Here is a 20,350-nt window from a genome sequence, read left to right as displayed (position 1 = left end):
TACAATTGGATGATTTTACCTTCACCTTTTTGAACTCTTGGTTAGAAATTGATGGAGAAAAAAGGAAACTGTCTTAAAATCTGATATAATTCAATGGCAATATGCATACTAAATAGATAGTGATACAGCAAAGTTTTGAAGTCATTGTGTTTGCATCTCTGCCTGTCAACATGGTATATGCCAAAGTTCTTGTTTTCTTTAAATTCTTTTAGGGGGACAATTTGCTTTACAAAGATGCATGCCAAACATGCGTACAGTACTGTACATGCATCTTAATTATCGGTAATTTAAACAATTTGCAATGATCTGTCTTCACCCCGCCACATTATCATATATATATGCATGCAGGTGCCTGTCCCAAGTCAGTGGCCTGGAATTCAGTGGTTGTCGTTTGTTTATGTGTTACATATTTGTTTTTCGTTCATTCTTTATATAAATAAGGCAGTTAGTTTTCTCGTTTGATTTTTTTTTCATTGTCATTTCGGGTCCTTTTATAGCTGACTATGCGGTATGGGCTTTGTTCATTGTTGAAGGTTGTACGGTTACCTATAATTGTTAATAACTGTGTCATTTTGGTCTCTTGTGGAAAGTTGTCTCATTGGAAATCAAACCACATCTTCTTTTTTATCATATCATAAGTCGGTTTCTAACTGGACTAGCTTAGACATGAAAATTTGTGAATTTATAGCATTATACTATGGTAAAAATTGTGTATAATGACATATACACTCAATAATTGATGCTTTTTCTAGGTGTCATCCTTTTCTAGTGAAGCCATTTTTACTTTATTAGCAGGAACAGCAAAAGGTCAGGTGTTGTTCATTGGTGTCGTCTAATTTTAGATGAGAACGTGTTATGAATAAAACAACGAAATTTTGTCAAAATAATTTTAAGACAACTTGGAACAGTTTTTAAGACAATTAAATAAAAAACTGTTTGGACGTTTTCATACTAAAAATCTATATATATACCGTGAAAAATTATTAACTTATTTATTTGGCGATCAAACGGGAGGCCGCGTCTTACGTCCTCTACGCCCCCTTTTTTTCCTTAGAATCAACCACTGAGAAGCGTTCTTAAATAGGCCAAATCAGTGTTTCACATTGTTCAAAGGTGTCTTTGAAATTGTATCGTCCTTAAATGGGCCCAATCAGTATTTCAAACTGGTCAGATCTTTCAATCTAATCCGAGTTTCTTAAAAACCGGTCTGAGTTTTCCTGGTACGACTTGTCCCAATCCCGTCATTCAGTGTCTCGTTTTGACAAAGCTTCCTGTTCCTGTTATCGACAAACTACAAACAATTCTTTTTGACCAAGAAGACGTTAATTCAATGACTTTAAAGGGTAAGTTTTAAATATTTCTGTTATATCTGACTCACGTGAAGAAATGACATAGGCCCTACTCAATTTATCTCGTTTTAGAAATATTATTTACATTTTGAACACAGTAACCTGGTAGCAGGTCGATGGACACATTTCCGGGTTTCCATATCTCTTCTTCTTTGCATTTGGACGAAACTTTCTAAATGATGACTGAGAAGAAATTTTCAATTGTACATTTAAATGAGTATTTTTATTTTTTCAAGGTTAAAGTATTTATGAAACCAAATTTGAAAGTTGAAAGACAGTAAAACTTGGTGCGTTGCATTTGAACTGTTGAAGAGTTTTTAGCCACCAGGCGGCGCTGATGTTTGTCACTTTTTTTGTGACAAGTATTTTTTTTATAAAAAGCTTGTCGTGAACCTGTCATTTAGACTTTTATAAATGCATTTAAAATCAAAATTGTGCATCAATATAAACAGGTCAGGATTACCATTAATTGGTGGATTATAACTCAATTCAGGTATACATAATCTACCATTTGACATTATAATCATGATAGTGACCACATTATAGTGATGACATGTAATTGATTCTGACACTTCGTGCTGCAATTTGTTAGAGAAACCTAAAAACTAATGCAACCCTCCTTTTCCTACTGATAAATTCTGAGTTTTCATCTATTAAATCTCATTTTTGTTCTGTAGTCTCTTCCTGTCCATTTCGACTAACAAATTTTAAAGTTAGAACTGATGCAGACTTAAGGAAACCAATTGTGAATATCCGTCAATTGGTGGATTATAATCCACATTTTTTAAAACATAGCAGAGGAAGTCAGAAGCAATTACATGTCACTAATGCAGCCTTCACGATTAACTTTTAGAGTTCACAAGCCCCAAGCTCAATTTAATTTTTTTTTAGTTGGATTCTGTTGGCTTGTAGAGAAGAATTTTACAAGTCTGAAAGCAATTTCAATTACCAGCCAATGCCGTAGGACTTGTGGTTAAGCGTGAAGACTGCTAATGAGTACTCATCAAAGCTTAAGATGGTATATAATATATATACTATATATGGACCATAATTTGGTATTTGGACCGTTTCGGATAACGATAGGAAAAGTGATAAAATATTGTATTTTGGTGAGAGAAGTTGTTGCTCCACCATCAAATGCTATTATTTCTATTAAATTAAAGGTGCTTTCTACTCTCCCCCAGAGAGAATTTGAAATAAACAAATGTTTCAGATTATCCGGCCGCTTTTCTGTGTCCTTTATTAGCGTTCTTTTCGCTTCCGAAGTGCGTAACTCTGGCCATTTAAAGATAGTCGTCGCCTGCAAAATCGTAACTTTTGCTTTCAAATAATAAAGAACATCGACCAATAAGAATAGTCAGAAGAAAATGCAGAGAACTATAAGTATTTCTGTAGCAGGTGTAAAAACACTAGCGTTACTTTGGTTTCCAATTTCGTAACGCAAATTTTAGATGGTGTAATCTGCTTTGTTGTAATAGAACTATTTATAACAATATGCAAATACAAACTCTCGCGAGATGTTCAAACAAGTAAATCAGAGATGATTTACATTCTAGTTTTGTTCTTCGTAATAATTAAGTTAGAAAATGACGTTATCGTTATGCGTTACATTTCACACGAAACAGAAGTCCAGTTAATTCCTTTTTATGCCCCACCTACGATAGTAGAGGGGCATTATGTTTTCTAGTCTGTGCGTCTGTTCGTCTGTCTGTCTGTCCGTTCGTTCGTCCGTCTGTCTGTCCGTTCTTCGTCCGTCTGTTCGTCCGTCTGTCCCGCTTCAGGTTAAAGTTTTTGGTCAAGGTAGTTTTTGATGAAGTTGAAGTCCAATCAACTTGAAACTTAGTACACATGTTCCTTATGATATTATCTTTCTAATTTTAATGCCTAATTATATTTTTTATCCAATTTCACTGTCCATTGAACATGGAAAATGATAGTGCGAGTGGGGCATTCGTGTACTTTGGACACATTCTTGTTTTTTATTTAAATAGTTTTTTTCGTTCTAATCATTTCCGGTCATACGTGAAACATGTGACTAACATGTGATCACGCGCTTACGGCCGGATATATAAAATACTAGGTCTAAACATTGTTTTTGTTTCCAACAGGATGTCAGCAAGCATATTCTGTAGACTTGTTTCATATTGTTTAAAAAAGGAAAATACAATTTTCAAAGAGATCGCGCAATGGGGTCTATTATTTTTCCTATGTGCATAATATTACATACGATCTTGAGTGAAAATAAATGCCCAATGACTTGAAAAAATCGATTTCAGATTTGACGGACGTGATAACGTAACACACTTTGTTTCCGGATAACATGTAAAGGGTCCTTGGAAAATTCAATCGACATTACGTCTCTTATCATTGTGCCAATGCTAAATGAATTGATTTTGCTTCAGCAGTAAATATTACTGGATATTTTAGGTGAATACAGATAATTTAATAAAGATTACATGTTAATATATCGTTACACTTGGAATGTCATGAATGTACAAAGTTGGTATCTTTGTCACAATTTTTTTTTTTTTAATCCTGTGCTGAAAATACTTTTCAGAAATGCAATAAACTTGTCAAAGGAGAAGTAAACTTTTACCATGCATGACTTGGAAGGAAGTACTTTATTATTTTAGCCCACTCAATTAGGTTAAAATGTGGAAACCATGTAGATGGTGTACAGGTGTCTGGTCACAAATATCACATGATGCCTATTTTAAGATTTTAATTCCAAGTTAAAAGTTTTTTACTTTACTGGATTTATAGGATTTTGACATTGCCAATGATTTGGAATAAATTGTATAAAACTGGAATTTCCAAACCAATATGAATACATTTTTTTGGCTAAAACATCAAGATACAACGATTATGGTATCCTGTATCAATGAAGAAAATATTTCTGAATAAATTGTACTAATTGTTTTCAAAACAATAGTGTTGGATAATCGGTTGAAATTACCAACCGATTATCTATTACAATCGGTTGACAGCAACCAACCGACTATCGGTTATAATCGGATCATAATACCTTGCATTTTTTTTTTTAAAGAAATCATGTATTTAGTCTCATTGTACATGTCTTATGTGTACATTCAATATCATTGCAGAGTTTATATATTCATATTTGATCTTTTGTTTCCTTTTCATATTCTTGTGTACTAAATTATAATCCTGGTACCTTTGATAATTATCTAATCAGCAGTTAAAACAATGAATTGTCTTGATAAGAATCAAGATTCATATTGAACATATTTTATCTCATAATTACAACATTTATTACCAACAGTGACACCAACATTTCTAAATTTCAATGGTGTAACTCACAAAACAATTTCAATAACATAGCTGTATGAACATTTGAATGCTTCTAATTAGGAAAAGGTATATAAAGTTTTTAATTTTTAGAAATTTAAAATTAACACAAAAAAATAAAATAATGCATTTGCATTATAAGATATACAGTATACAAAGGGTATTAAGCCATTGTCTGTTAATTCGTGAAGAACGCTTTTTTTCACTCTTGTGATCATTAATTTCTGTCAATTGTGTCATTCGTACTTCTGAACTTATAATTGTAAGAATGCGGAATTATTACATAGTTGAACCGTATCCGATTCGTGATTCTTATATTTTTATAAATGGCCGACAAATTTCGGAAAATTTACAACAATAAACGATGTTTGGCAAACAATTTGGAAAGGAATATGACGTTTTTGATGCAACACATGGATAAACATTTCTAAAAGACAATTTGCAACACGTTCTAATGAAGCAACGAAATTAGTTTGTCTAAAATCAGAATGATTTGTACCGCTCTCAAGTAACAAGTACCGGTAATGAAAGAAAGTATTTCATACAAAGTTATTATTGTTAAATTATAATAAATAACCTTCCATCAATCTGCAAATGCTTTTGTCACGTTTATAAAGAAGGAAATTGGTTTATTCTTTAATTATTGGATGTTTGACATTGTTACTGTCATCGACTGGTCAACATTGTTTGACTGCGCATATAAAATGCAAACCGTAAAACAGACCGGAAGTTGACAAGCTAAAGGTCCGGAAACTTAAAACGACAATCGATTGAACAAAATCCCAATCGATTATCGACATCGCAAGGCCCAACCAACTGATTTCCGACTTATTCCGATCATCGGAACAACACTACAAAACAAGCACATACATGCAGTCAGGGGTACTATTTGTACAAGTAATTTTTATTTACTTGAAAAAGTATAAAAAAATATACATATAAGTAAATTATAATGTTTGAATAATCTCCCCTTAATTTTCTCAAAAATTTACTTATACAAGTAAAAAAAAATTACAAACCCACCAAAATTCTCAAGTTTTGAGATGAAAAATCATGCCTTTAATGATTTTTCCCAGGTTAGCTCATAATTTTTGATTAGAGTTCAATGTTTCATCTCATTAATTCAACAAAGAACCTGATTGCGCAAAGATCTTTAGTATTATAGCAAAGCCTTCAAAAATTGCTCCTTTGGGGCTTGTAAATGAGCAGTGTTCTGAAGATAACAGACAAATGGGATTTTCATTGTCCATGAAATTACACTTAAATGATTAGTAAAGACATCTGCAATGGGCAGACAAATTAAAATTCTATTAGAGCAAAGAAATCCTGAGAATTTAAGAAATGAAGATAAGATGACTTTTTTACTTCTACAAGTAAAAAAATCTGAATGTCTAAGGGACATAACTAAGTCATTTTTTTTTTTTACCTATACAACAGTCAGAGCTCAGACATAAACAAGTCAAGTTTTGTTTTTGACTTGAAGAAGTCAAAACATGTATTTATTATAAAAATTTGTTTTCAATTTTAGACTTATCTAAGTCAGAAAATGACAGACTTGTTTAGGTCTATTTATGTTGATGAAAATACTTAATTTTACTTGGTGGCCAAAGTACACCATCTATGACAGCAAAAACCTGTCTGAGAGTTCACAAGGACTTGATGAGCTATCTATATTTAATTATCTAATTGAACATCCTTACTAAACACAGATTTTTTACCTCATTAAGTGTGGTTCCAGGTGGTTGCATTGCAAGGTTAACTAACATTATCTCCGATTTTTTAGACTCACATTCATATTTTTCTTTAGAAGACAAAGCATTGTCTTTCAATGTTGTCATTATTTGATTTAGACGCATGAACTTTTTATAAATATGCGTGGGTCTTGAAGTTAACCAATTTTGATAACTTATCGACTTGTAGGAGTCGATATTTGCAACTTTTTGATTCTGGTCAATTATTTCTTGCTTAACAATATTTTACTTATTAAAGTCGTATTTTGTCTTGCATTAAAGGGAGATAAATCCTAAACTTACAAATTTAGACCTCTATGAGTCAAAAGCAGATTCAGACTTATTTATGTCTGAGCTCTGACTGTACAAGTAAATAAAATTCACTTGTATAAGTATCCTACAAATTTACTTATATAAGTTTATTTTTTTTACTTCTTCAAGTAAATAAAAAGTACTTGTACAAGTAGTACCCCTGACTGACATGACATATTTAGAAGTTTTATAATACTGTTACATTTAAGATGGATTTTAAGAAAAAGTATACTGTTCAGATTATTTTAAGCAGATTTTGCAATAAAATAAAACTAAAATAATGCTTTCGGTTTCTTATGGTTTCCTGTCGCGTTTAAAAAAAACTTTAATTTAACATTGAAAATAGATTTTAAATATAAACATGAAGTAAGTAACACCAGTAATGGTGTTCATGTATGTCTTTTGAAAGATATTGTGCAAAATAAAGAAAATAAAGTTTGGTTTCCTGATTGGTTTCCTGTCAGGTAAACGGTGAATCAAAATGTATTAATTTTTTCTCGAAAAAACCCAATTGTTCCATTATCACTATTCTAACCATTTGCTAACACCAACACAACCCACAGAATAAAAGTTAAAGTTTTAGAACTTACAAAAAAGGATACAAAAAGAACATGAAGAAACCAAAGGCCGAATACCAAATTATGGTCCATATCTGAAAAAAGATGCTTGAATATCTCTGTAAATTTTTTTTATGATAAAAACTGCATTATATCTGTATACATGTACCTCAATTGGTCTATCGCACTATATGTCAAATTGAGGTATAATCCATCAATTAATGGTTTTTCCAGACCTTATAAACATTGATAAAATCCATGGAAAATTTAAAAACAGTTACAATGTATTCACTGATTATTTATATTTATTCAAGATAAAAGACATGAATTTCATGAATTTGCCAGACACAATAAATTAAAATGACATATAGACATATATAGCACTAGACTTAAGTTTGGTTCCTTTTCCGCAGGTACAAGACAATATTAAAAAATATAAATGTATGTACATGATCAGAAGTCCTTCCTCTCATAAATTTGTAATCATATATCCAAAGAAGGTTGCAATACAATATTACATGTAACATGATTAAAGTATTTGATTAAGTATACGAAAACCAAGAATACTTACGGAAGAATGGACGGACAGACAGACGGATCTATAGAGAGATACATAACTATTTACCACTACTTCGTAGATCATGTAGATTGGAGCTATAAAACAAGGTAGTATTCTTATCACATGCTTATATTATTTTGAGTTCATATGTTCAAAAAAGACAAAGAGTAAGTTTGCATATTATATACATGATACAATTACAGCTTTGCATCAAGGGGTTTGATCATACAAATTGAGTCAATGCATAATTTGCATGCGATGTAGTACAGGTGCATATTCCGTTCACATGCAAGTTGTTCACCTATAATATATGGCCCGAGAACACAGTTATTTCGTATTGCATTTCTTTTAGACAATAAATTCAAATTAAAAAAATTGCACCTTTTTACAGTGTAGTGTACTACTATTGGGACAAATAATATGAACATTATAGAAACTTCTACCAGCTCTAACTCAAAATATTGACAATTTTGTAGAAAGGGCATCCGATACAGTTTCAAGGGAGTTTACTCTTGGCGCGACGTTACGCGTTTGAATTCCCGAAAAACATCACTTTTTGCGGGACGTAATGCGTGTAATTTTCCGTAATAAGAAAAGGTTTGTGGATTTTTCGATGCTCAAATTTCTGTTTCTCCCGCATACTAACTTCTACACCATTAATATTAGTGCATTTTATTCTACTAGAATAACAGTCTAATAAAATCATAAGAAATAAAACACATTTACTGTTTCTGTGAGATCTTCAACAAAATATCGTATAATTAGTAATCTCAAGATGACTGACCCTTTTGGTGTTACTAATATAATGCATGTCAATTATCATTTTTAATATAAGGAAGGTGCTACCTTAAATTACAGCTTTATACCAAGACTATGTCTAATATATTGATTGATTGTTGGTTTCTTAATTAACGTCCAGTGACAAACATTTCATGCATGTTCAGGATGTATGTCCTACATATGATATAGTTTTTGTCTAAAATGAAATAATAACTTTAGAAGAAAAATGTTTATGGAAAGATCTTTGCACTTCAAAAGGCTGGAGGGGTATGATATTTTTCTAGTCCAAACGTCTTGGAAGGCTATTATATTTTTTTCTTTCATGCGTCGCAGGGAGGCGGGTTGCCAAAGCGAAACATTAATATACCCTTCCTTACTGTCATAATTATTTCAATGATATAGTCCGGCTCTGATTTTCTGTTATTTTTTTACTGCACAGAAAACCAACAATGATCATTTAAAACTAATACCGAAAATTTAGGTACACAAAGAAGGAATTTTTCTAACTGAACAATTTTATTCAATTTATTTATGTTTATAGATAAATAATAGTAAAAATTTACACACTTCTTAGTTATATGAATCTGAAGATCTGTATACTTTTTTGTGATGATTCAAATTTTATTTTAGAGTTATTGAGTTTATGAAAAAAAGAGGGGGTTTTCACATGTCACGCCATATCTCAGAAACTATCGATAATTATTGCATTCGATTTCACAGACTTGTTAGTTAAATTATTCTTAAGATCTGTTTACTTTTTCGTGATGATTCTTTAATTCATTTTTGAGTTTTTGAATATTTATTGAGCTTCAATTTGGTATCATAGAAAACATGTTGTGATATACAAACTCCCAAGACATGCAAGAATAAGGAATGAGTCAGGATATGCTTCCTGTACAAGCCCCGTGTTATTTTAAAAATATGTATTATGTTTTTTTTTTCATAAGACGACGGGCGTATCATGCTGTTTAGTTTGTTCTTTAAGTTTTTACAAATATATTAGAGAAATTACGGTATGACAGCAAATAGAATGCAATTTCCAATATAATTAATATTTCCAAATGGCATATATATCTCTTTTAACATGCACTGATTTTCGAACGTGTCAATACGATATCAGTTTTAAAGAAATTTGGCAAGAATTGTACACTTAAAACATCTAATTAACCATAACATGCATAAGGACAGAAAGGACAAACAAAGGAATGAAGGTGCGATATTTTATGTACCCCGCAATGCGTTGCTCTTTGGTGAAAAGAAAAATATATATATATATATATATAGTTATTTACCAATGAATTATTACGCATAGGCTATATGTCCAGTCCTCTCGCTTTAATTTCAATCGTTTTTGCCAATGAATAATTTCAAGAGTATGGTATAGATTATCTCTCTCTGAACAAAAGCATCCATTAGCATATTGAAGATTCTACTTTATAAGATTTTGTTTTTGTTTTCTGACAACATAAAAAAGAAGATGTGGTATAATTGCAATTGCCAATGAGACAACTCTCCACAAAAGACAAACATGACACAGAAATTAACAACTATAGGTCACCGTACGGTCTTCAACAATGAGCAAAGCCCATACTGCATTGTCAACTATAAAAACTGTGTGAACATTGAAACTGTTATGGAGCCTTCCAATTTTATTCAATTGTAATCATTGACCCGAATAAAAGTTTAATTTTATGAATAAATGTGAAATTCTAAATAGTGATTTAACGTGAATAGAGGGATTTAAAGGAGTATTATAATGAAACATCAGCCAACCAAACAAAACAAAACAAAACAAAAAACAACATCTAAAGGTCAACATATAGCAATGATATAGTATAAATTAATACATAAGTTAATACACGAGTGTGTACAGTACATGAACCTGAATGTCAAGTTCTGAATTGCAGAGTCTTTAATTTTAAAAGCCGTAAAAATTATCCACAGTCCGTAATCATTTTTCTTGAGATGTTTCTCACTTAGACCACAAACAAAGAGATGTATTTATGATTCACATGATTTTATTTCCGAAAAACAATATAACCAATTTTTAGTTAGCTCTTCACAAGCAATATTTATATGTATATGAAAAATGTCGCCGGTAATTTGCAGCGATTACGTCGAAAAAGTCTGCCAGCGACGTCTTGCACTTTAGCGTTAACGTTGAGGTTACAAAGGGGGAACGCAATTATTAGGATAAATCGCGTTTATTATAGAATCCAGCACAGTGTCATATATTTTTTATTTGATATTTGGAGAAAGCATGACAAAATGCAGTTTATGCAGAAAAATTATAAAAATGACATTTTCAGAAACAGTTTATTTCTATATTTTTTGGATTACAAAAATACCACTTTAAGCATCTGGTCCGCAATTTCAAGCACAGCTTGAAAAAGTGTATAGTCATTCGTGTAGGGATTTATTTTTTTCCTTATCATTTTGCTTATTATCACTTATCACAGCTTCAAATTGAACCCTATCTTAATAATTTACGACAAAAAATATTTGCTCTAAAATTTTTATAACACTGCCTAACTTTTTTGAAAAATTGCACAAATCCCCCAATTTCAGCCTCAATTTTCTTGAAAACGAGCATGGTGACCTTTGTTTTATCTTGTGTTTTATTTTATAACTCGCCAAGGCCTACAACATGTTTCAATACTATAAAAATGACATCGAGAAACTGTATCGGATTCCCTTATTGCCTTACATCCTTAAGGGGGTCTAAAATTAAGTTTGACAGCTTCAGACATACTAATTTTTGACCTTTTTTAACTGTACCAAATCACTACTTAACATAAAGATTCAGCACCCAAATTTTGTTATCATGTAATTTCATCCCCTTACTTAATATTTCATGCATAAAATATCAAGAAATAAATCAGGAAAGGGTATGAAAAAAATTGGCAAGTTATACACTGTTCACACTTGGGACTATATTTGTGGACAACGAAAATCAAAGGACGATAACTGTGTCCTTGGACCTAATAGGATAGAAGGACTAGACCAATTTTAATTAAACTTTGCATGACCTAAGCTTACGGAATTATAAGATAGTTGGCCAAATTTCATGGCCATAGGATATATATTATAGAAACTATGGCCATTTTAATATTGAAATTTGGATGTTTAATTTTGACGTTTAAATCAAATAATTTCAACTGTCATTACTGTCAAGATTTGGGCTTAGAAAATTAAAATATTGCAAAAGTGAAAAAAATAGCTTTTTAAATGCTCCTATATATAATATATTAAGTATTTAAAACAACTTAACACTCATCTGATTTATCAGATCTATTACAATTATCTAAAAGTCAAATTTATATATGAACCTGTGCCTAAAAATAGAGATTTTCAAATTAAGGGAAGCCTTACATCATGTACATAAACATGCAATTTGTTCACCCAATTTCAAGTTTTTGAAGTTATTTTACCATAAATTATTCTTCAATATATATTAAATGTACTTTAAATGTAAAGAAAAGTTACAAAAAGCATACCACATGAGAATAAAATGGTCTTTGGCCATGTGAGATTGAAAATCATTTAGAGTCGATTTAGGCCGTAGCACATATTTACATATAAAAATGCATACAGAAGCTTTGAGAAGTGGAAATATGTTACTTTTTGTCCATTTCTATGCTTAGACGTTAGAAGTCTTATTGCAAAAAAACTCATGCATTCAACTTTTTTTGCAGACAGCATGGTCTGATGCACAGTTTTTTCACTTTACAAGGAAAACTTGCATGCAGTTTTAGCCTCAATTAGCATATATTTGAGGCACTAACTATTCTAAAGAAGACAATGTTGGTCGCATATGAAATGAATAAGGTGTACTGATCATTGTAAAGTGCTTTGTAGCTCACCTGGCCCAAAGGACCATGTGAGCTTTTCTCATCACTTTGCGTCTGGCGTCCGTCGTGGTCGGTCGTCGTTAATTTTTACAAAAATCTTCTCCTCTGAAACTGCTGGGCCAAATTAAACCAAAGTTGTCCACAATCATCATTGGGGTATCTAGTTTAAAAAAATGTGTCCGGTAACCCGACCAACCAACCAAGATGGCCACCATGGCTAAAAATATATCATAGGGGTAAAATGTAGATTTTGGCTTATACATGTATCTCTGAAACAAAGAATTTAGAGCAAATCTAACATGGGGTAAAATTGTTTATCAGGTCAAGATTTATCTGTCCTGAAATTTATCGGACAACCCGTTGTTGGGTTGCTGCCCCTGAATTGGTATTTTTAAGGAAATTTTGCCGTTTTTGGTTATTACCTTGAATATTATTATACATGTAGATAGAGATAAACTGTAAACAGCAATTATAATGTTCAGCAAAGTAAGATCTACAAAAAAGTCAACATGACCAAAATGGTCAGTTGACCCTTACAGAGTTATTTCCTTTTATACAGTCCAGAGCTCAGACATAAACAAGTCGATTTTTATACGACCGCAAAAATTTAAATTGGTATCACGTTGGCGTCGTCGTCGTTGTCGTCGTCGGCGTCGTCCGAATTATTTTTGGTTATCGCACTATAACTTTAGTTTAAGTACATAGAAATCTAAAATTTAAACACAAGGTTTATGACCATAAAAGGAAGGTTGGGATTGATTTTGTAAGTTTTGGTCCCAACAGTTTAGAAATAAGGGACCAAAAAGGGCCCAAATAAGCATTTTCTTGGTTTTCGCACTATAACTTAAGTTTAAGTAAATAGAAATCTATGAAAATTTTACACAAGGTTTATGACCACAAAAGGCAAGTTGGGATTGATTTTGGGAGTTTTGGTTCTAACTTTTTAGGAATTAGGGGCCAAAAAAGGGTCCAAATAAGCATTATTCTTGGTTTTTGCACAATAACTTTAGTATAAGTTAATAGAAATCAATGAAATTTAAACACAAGGTTTATGAACACAAAAGGAAGGTTGGGATTGATTTTGGGAGTTGAGCATCCCAATAGTTTAGGAAAAAGGGGCCCAAATAAGCATTTTTCTTGGTTTTCGCACCATAACTTTAGTATAACATGTATAAGTAAATAGAAATCTATGAAATTTAAACACAAGGTTTATGACCATAAAAGGAAGGTTGGGATTGATTTTGGGAGTTTTGGTCCCAACAGAAGGGTCCAAAACTAAACTTTGTTTGATTTCATCAAAAATTGAATAATTGGGGTTCTTTGATATGCTGAATCTAACTGTGTATGTAGATTCTTAATTTTTGGTCCTGTTTTCAAATTGGTCTACATTAAGGACCAAAGGGTCCAAAATTAAACTTAGTTTGATTTTAACAAAAATTGAATCCTTGGGGTTCTTTGATATGCTGAATCTAAAAATGTATTTAGATTTTTGATTATTAACCCATTTTTCAAGTTAATCCAAATCAGGGTCGAAAATTAAACTTTGTTTGATTTCATCAAAAATTGAATAATTGGGGTTCTTTGATATGCCAAATCTAACTGTGTATGTAGATTCCAAATTTTTGGTCCCGTTTTCAAACTGGTCTACATTAAGGTCCAAAGGGTTCAAAATTAAACTAAGTTTGATTTTAACAAAAATTAAATTCTAGGGCAGCTTTGATATGCTGAATCTAAGCATGTACTTAAATTTTTGATTATGGGCCTAGTTTTCAAGTTGGTCCAAATCAGGATTCAAAATTATTATATTAAGTATTGTGCAATAGCAAGAAATTTTCAATTGCACAGTATTCAGCATTCAGCAATAGCAAGACATCTTCAATTGTACAGTATTGTGCAATAGCAAGAAATCTTCAATTGCACAGTATTGTGCAATAGCAAGTATTTTCAATTGTCTGTGCGTCCCAAAGGTGGTATCCATTCTCTAACTTTAGTTTGCCTCAACCAAATGTTATGAAACTTATACACAATGCTTAAATTTCCACAAAGCACAGATCAAGTTTGAATTTTGGTGCTTCACTTAAACCGTTCTAGAGTTATGCCCCTTTAAAATGATAAAGCCTTTAAGGTGTTGAATATTTCGTTCCCGTTCTCTGACTTAAGTTAGCCTCAACCAAATTTTGATAGTGACCTTTACCGTTCTTCAGTTATGTCCCTTTATAACTTTATATGATATGCAAGCGGGGGCAACTTCTGTGTCCCATGGAAACATTCCCAATTTATTTGTATATGGAATCATTATAAGATGTACATGTCCAACTGGCAGCTGTCACCCGACGTTGACCTCATTTTCATGGTTCAGTCAGTCAAGGATATAACTTTATAGAGTTATTACAGAAAAAATAACATACATTTGTTATTGTGGACTAAAAAATCAAAGAACTGTGATAACATATGTATGTTACATGTTTCAAAGGAACAATATACATCATTAGTTTTGTATAAATGTATACAAGTTCTATTGATATTACTATTGTCTTTATGTATACTCAACTAAAGAAAGATATAACAGTTCATAGTTTCCAATCATGCATAGTACACCTATGTTATTACAGAAAAAGTACATGTATGTCTGTAATTACTAAAGGGTGTTATTACAGCTTCTCTTCATCACTCCAAAGCATTTGCTCAGACATATACATGCTTAATTACAATGTATTTTAATTTATTGTAAGAAATATGATCAGAGCATGTAATGAGGTTCTGCGCAAGCTTCCCAGTAATTCCCAAGATTCTCATATATAGTAAGTTACATGCCTTAAATAACTAAGCCTTGTTATAACAGCTAAGTTTATCCCTTAAAAGCCTCGTCTCATTGATTTACCATGGTTAATGAATTATAATGTATTAATTTGATTCAAAAATTCATGGCTATGCATTTAGTTTCCGCGCACAGTTTCAAGCGTTCCCTAGAGGCCACTGAAAATTAAAATAGTTATGATTTATTTTACAAATAACAAACATATTTGCCTTTACTTTGCTGAGCAGATAATGATTACCCTTTAGGGGCCAGATCAAGTGTGCCTCTGGGTGCGGACTTTTCTCGCTGTGTTGATGACCCATTGTTGGCCTTTGGCTGTCTCTGCTCTCTGGTTTGGTTGTTGTCTCTTTGACACATTCCTTGTTTCCATTCTCTATTCTGTTTAATCTGTTTACATGTTTTAAATTTTAAAACTTTTTTTCAGATTCTGATTGACTGGTGGCAGAAGGGGTATGAATATAAAGTGGCATTAAGGCCTTGCAGACAGACTTAACAATAACATGCTGAAGTTGCAATAACAGTTTGACGAAGACCCACATGTAATCCCATATTGACGGTTGTAGAACTCGTACCAACAGATTTCACTTTGGGTATTTAATTGTATTGTAATAAGTAAGGGACTTTACTTTAACACGTTTCTTTAAAATTACATAATCTTCAGTTTGCATGCTCAGATTGAAAAAGTATTGCTTACGAGCTTCACTGTTCGACTTTCTTTCTCGCCTTGTAAAAGTAGTTAAACAGTTTTTTTTCCATTGTTATGCATTGTACCTGTGCAATAATTTCACGATGTGAAACCGTGAAATTTCGTATGAAGTGATTACTGTCAAGTATAAAAATTTTGTAATCAAGTGAATGCAAGTGGTTCTCATTTCTTTTTTCTATTGACCTCTTTACATTGTTATTTCCTGATATTTATTTATATATTCATAAAGGACTAGGGGCTATAAGGGCCATTTTCGGTTTTTTTTTGTGGTTTTTTTTTTGCTTTTCTTTTTCTGAATTACATTCAGTGTGTTTTAAAGCCTATCTTAGCTATTTATTTTTTTTTTTTTTTTCTTGAGAGTTAAAATTTAATAAAATCATTTAAACATTTATTGCTTTTGAAAAGGGAGGGAAGAGAGGAGAAAGAGAAAAAAGAAATGAAACTACTATGGATTTAAAATCTTTGTTTGATTCCTTAAAATCTAAAACTAAATAATATGTCATTTATGAAGAACTGTTTATTTTTTGTTTGTTTTATAAGACATTTATATTGAACCATCTTTATATTTGTTAGCATCTAACTTACATGTATTTATACTGGTACATTATATATATATATTTGGTTAATATTACTAACAACCACTAACTCCTTTATATATAAATATCATTACTAATGTTAACGAGGCCGGGATAAGGTACCGGTAATCGATGTTTTAAACTAACAAATGTAAAGATTTCAATAAAATATATATACCTTCAAAAAAAAAAAAAAAAAAAAAAAAAAAATCTCTTTAAAAAATATATAATGTCATTCCAAAAACATTTCTGCCTCGAAAAACACAAAAACTGGCACAGAAACACTTCTATATATACTGGAGTCTGGATGTGTAAACTTTTAATCAGGATCTGAACATCATAATATTCAGTATGCTAAAAATAAGTGTTATTAAAGCTCTGACGGTAATAGCTTAACATATTTTGTATAGTTTCATCACTCGATGCATAAAATTGAGAATGGAAATTGGGAATGTGTCAAAGAGACAACAACCCGACTATAGAACAGACAACAGCAGAGTCCGTCATAGGTATTTTTATCGTTCGGCTGCTGTCCTGTGCAATATCTCCGATTATATAAATCCTCTGGATCATAGTGGGTGCAATATTACCTATTAACATGATTAAGTTAGAAATACGACGATGATGTATGAGTGCCAATGGAGACATCTTTCCATTCAATACACAATCTTGTAAAATAATCAATCATAGGTTCGTTGCTGAAAAGTCAGCTATAAAGTGACCAAAAATTATTTGTGTAAAATAACATAAAAAAAAACGGCCTTATTTTATATACAAATTAAAATAGAAATTTTTATATCCAATGCATAAAAGAAATATAGTAGGTTTAGGTGTAACGGTGCAATTTTCACAAAACATATAAAATTTCCCACGTTGTCGAACATAAACATGGATAACATCATTAATGATTTCATTAAGATTGACAAATGTTCGAGTCCGAGTCCGTTAGAAATAAAAAAAAATCTTAATATCTCCATTTGCATTTGAAAAAAAATCTTAGCAAAGACAAAAACTATATGAAACAACAGTTGTTTTCCACTGCCGTCAGAGCAAAGGGAAAATTTGAAAGTGCCAAATACTGAAATATGTCAAAAATCAATACTTTTTTGTAAACACTGTCATGTATGTAAATACTTTATAATGGAAACCCGAACTTCTGAGGGATGTTTATATACAAAGATAAGGAGATGGGGTATGATTGCCAAATGAGACAACTATTCACTTAAGCACAAATAAAGTGGATATAAGTAATGATAGGCAACTGTAACGCCTTCAACAATGAGAAAACCCCATACCGTATAGTCGGCTATTAATGGCCACGATTGATGATTATACGCTATAGCCTCTTAAAGACAAATATATAAACACATTTTGTCCTCGATTTAAATTACTTTTAAAACATAAAAGTAGGTGCAATATATATATTTTTAACTCAAAAAGTTTAGTGACCCCATCAGCGTGATCAGATACTTGACAAACTCTTAGTCTTCGTCTTTTGTATGAACACAAAATTCATGGATCACACATTTCTCTTTAACTATGTATACGAAAGTTTCTGCACTCATGAATATTAGCATCGGCTGTAATCGACGGCTAACTTTACACTTGTATGTTTGTCTGATGTGTAATTGTGTTTTTCACTGTTGTTTCGTTGCTGTCTGGTGGACAAATACATGAATTTTGCATGTCATCATCAAATACGTGAATAGCTATATATCTGGTAAATCAAACACTTTTTCTTTGCATAGAAAGAACTCTTCATTAATCTGAGCATGGAACGAATACTTTATATCACGAACTATAAATGTGGATACAAAAAATGAAAAACTAAGCGAAATTGTTAATCCCACATTGCACGACAAAATGTGTTGTATTTAAGTAAGTAGCACGTGTTCTTGGTTGATTGGAAACACGTACATTGTAGTAGTCCATAATGCATTGTTGCTCATTTAGTGGATTGGTAAAAAAAACAGGTAACAATAAATTGCGTCACACGTAAATAAACAATTACATGTGCGAGAACATAAGTATGATAATTCATGCATTTCCATATAAGGTAGTGTTCCTGACCTGAGTAATGATAACATCAAAATTTCTTTTTGACTTTTTTTAAAGTCATGTGTGTTATGAAGGTAGATGTCACAGTTGTTATGTGGTAATTCATTTTTGCTGTGTGTGTGAATGTTTATTTTTTTACATGATCCTGTTTGTGTTTCAGATTTGTAAATATCATTTTCATTATTAATTAAAAATGTACTTTCAATAAATTTTACGGAGGAAACTTGATGGTTCGTTGCATTCCCTCTTAATTAAAAAATAATCTATTATAAATATTCAATCAGAATCCAAATTCAGAGCTGTTTTAAGCTTAAATGTTGTGTCCATACTTGTTCAACTGTTCAGGGTTCGACCTATGCAGGAAAATCCAGTTTGCTGTCACTTGACAGCCTCTTGTTCTTATTGTTGAAGGCCGTACCATTGCCTATAATTGCTTACATCCACTTCATTTGAACTTAAGTGGATAGTTGTCTCATTGGTAATCATATCTCCTTATTTTTATAAATATACAATGATTTCATTTTCTTTTACAGGATATAATGGCAAGTTGGGATAAGGTAAGTTTTTCTTCTTAAGAGTCATTGTCATGTGACCTATGTCATGTGTCCCATGTTGTCTATAAACTGTACATAAAGATACAGGTGTGTAGTATTCTCAGAGTCAGTCAGTGTCATGTGACCTACAAAATGTATGTCATGTGATCTATGTTGTCTACAAACTGTACATAAAGATACAGGCGTGCAGTATTCTCAGTCAGTCAGTGTCATGTGACTTATGTTGTCTATAAAATGGACATAAAGATACGATACAGGCGTGCAGTATTCTCAGAGTCAGTCAGTGTCATGTGACCTATGTCATGTGACTTATGTTGTCTATAAAATGTACATTAAGATACAGGTGTGTAATATTCTCAGAGTCAGTCAGTGTCATGCGACCTATGTCATGTGAACTATGTTATAAAGATACAGGCGTGCAGTATTCTCAGATTCAGTCAGTGTCATGTGACCTATGTCATGTGACCTATGTTGTCTATAAACTGTACATGAAGATACAGGCGTGCAGTATTCTCAGGGGGAGAACAGGAGAAATCCAAATGACTACAGTGAACAGAATATCAATATACAAAATTCCAGGAGACAAAAAAAAAAGGAACGTAAGATATTGTAGGACATTCACAACTCTTTAAGTCGAAGAGAATCTGACAACGCCATAGAAAAAAATGAAAAACAATCAAAATTCAACAGTCTACATTAGTCATTTCAGGGCCATTTATAGCTGACTATGCCATATGGGCTTTGATCATTGTTGAAGGCTGTACAGTGACCTATAGTTGTTATTTTCTGTGTCATTTGGTATATTTTGTAAAATTGTCCCTTTGGCAATCATACCACATCTTCTTTTTATATTCAAAACATTACATAGAAAACTAAGGACAGAGCAACACAAACCTCAACAAAAACTTAGGCTGATCTCAAAACTGATGCATAATACAATTGTCTACAGACTTTTCTAAAAAAAAAACTCTGAAATTATAGACAACAATTTCACTCCTTCTTGGTAATCACTGTTTTTGGTATAAACTGTTGAAACTGTAAAAATGTAGCTTGTAAAATTCAATTATTACATTTATAATACATTTGTATGTTCTAGAGGAAAATGTAAAAGCTTTGTTTTGCTTACAGAAACTTCTTACAGCTGCAGAGAAGGGGAATTTAAAAGAGGTAGAATTATGTGTAAAGAACAGAG

General features: G+C 31.8%; 1 long non-coding RNA gene across 1 annotated transcript; it reads left to right on the top strand.

The window, feature by feature from the left end:
* Window positions 1-1,239: 1,239 nt before the first annotated feature.
* On the top strand, window positions 1,240-20,350 carry LOC134719167 (uncharacterized). The gene is made up of 4 exons (XR_010107527.1): window positions 1,240-1,343; window positions 15,690-15,855; window positions 19,138-19,161; window positions 20,287-20,350. It is a non-coding gene; the product is annotated as an uncharacterized LOC134719167 (long non-coding RNA).

The sequence above is a fragment of the Mytilus trossulus genome, chromosome 5 (assembly GCF_036588685.1).
Source record: "Mytilus trossulus isolate FHL-02 chromosome 5, PNRI_Mtr1.1.1.hap1, whole genome shotgun sequence".
In the NCBI taxonomy this organism is placed as follows: Eukaryota; Metazoa; Mollusca; class Bivalvia; order Mytilida; family Mytilidae; genus Mytilus; species Mytilus trossulus.
This window is presented reverse-complemented; position numbering and strand designations above follow the sequence as displayed.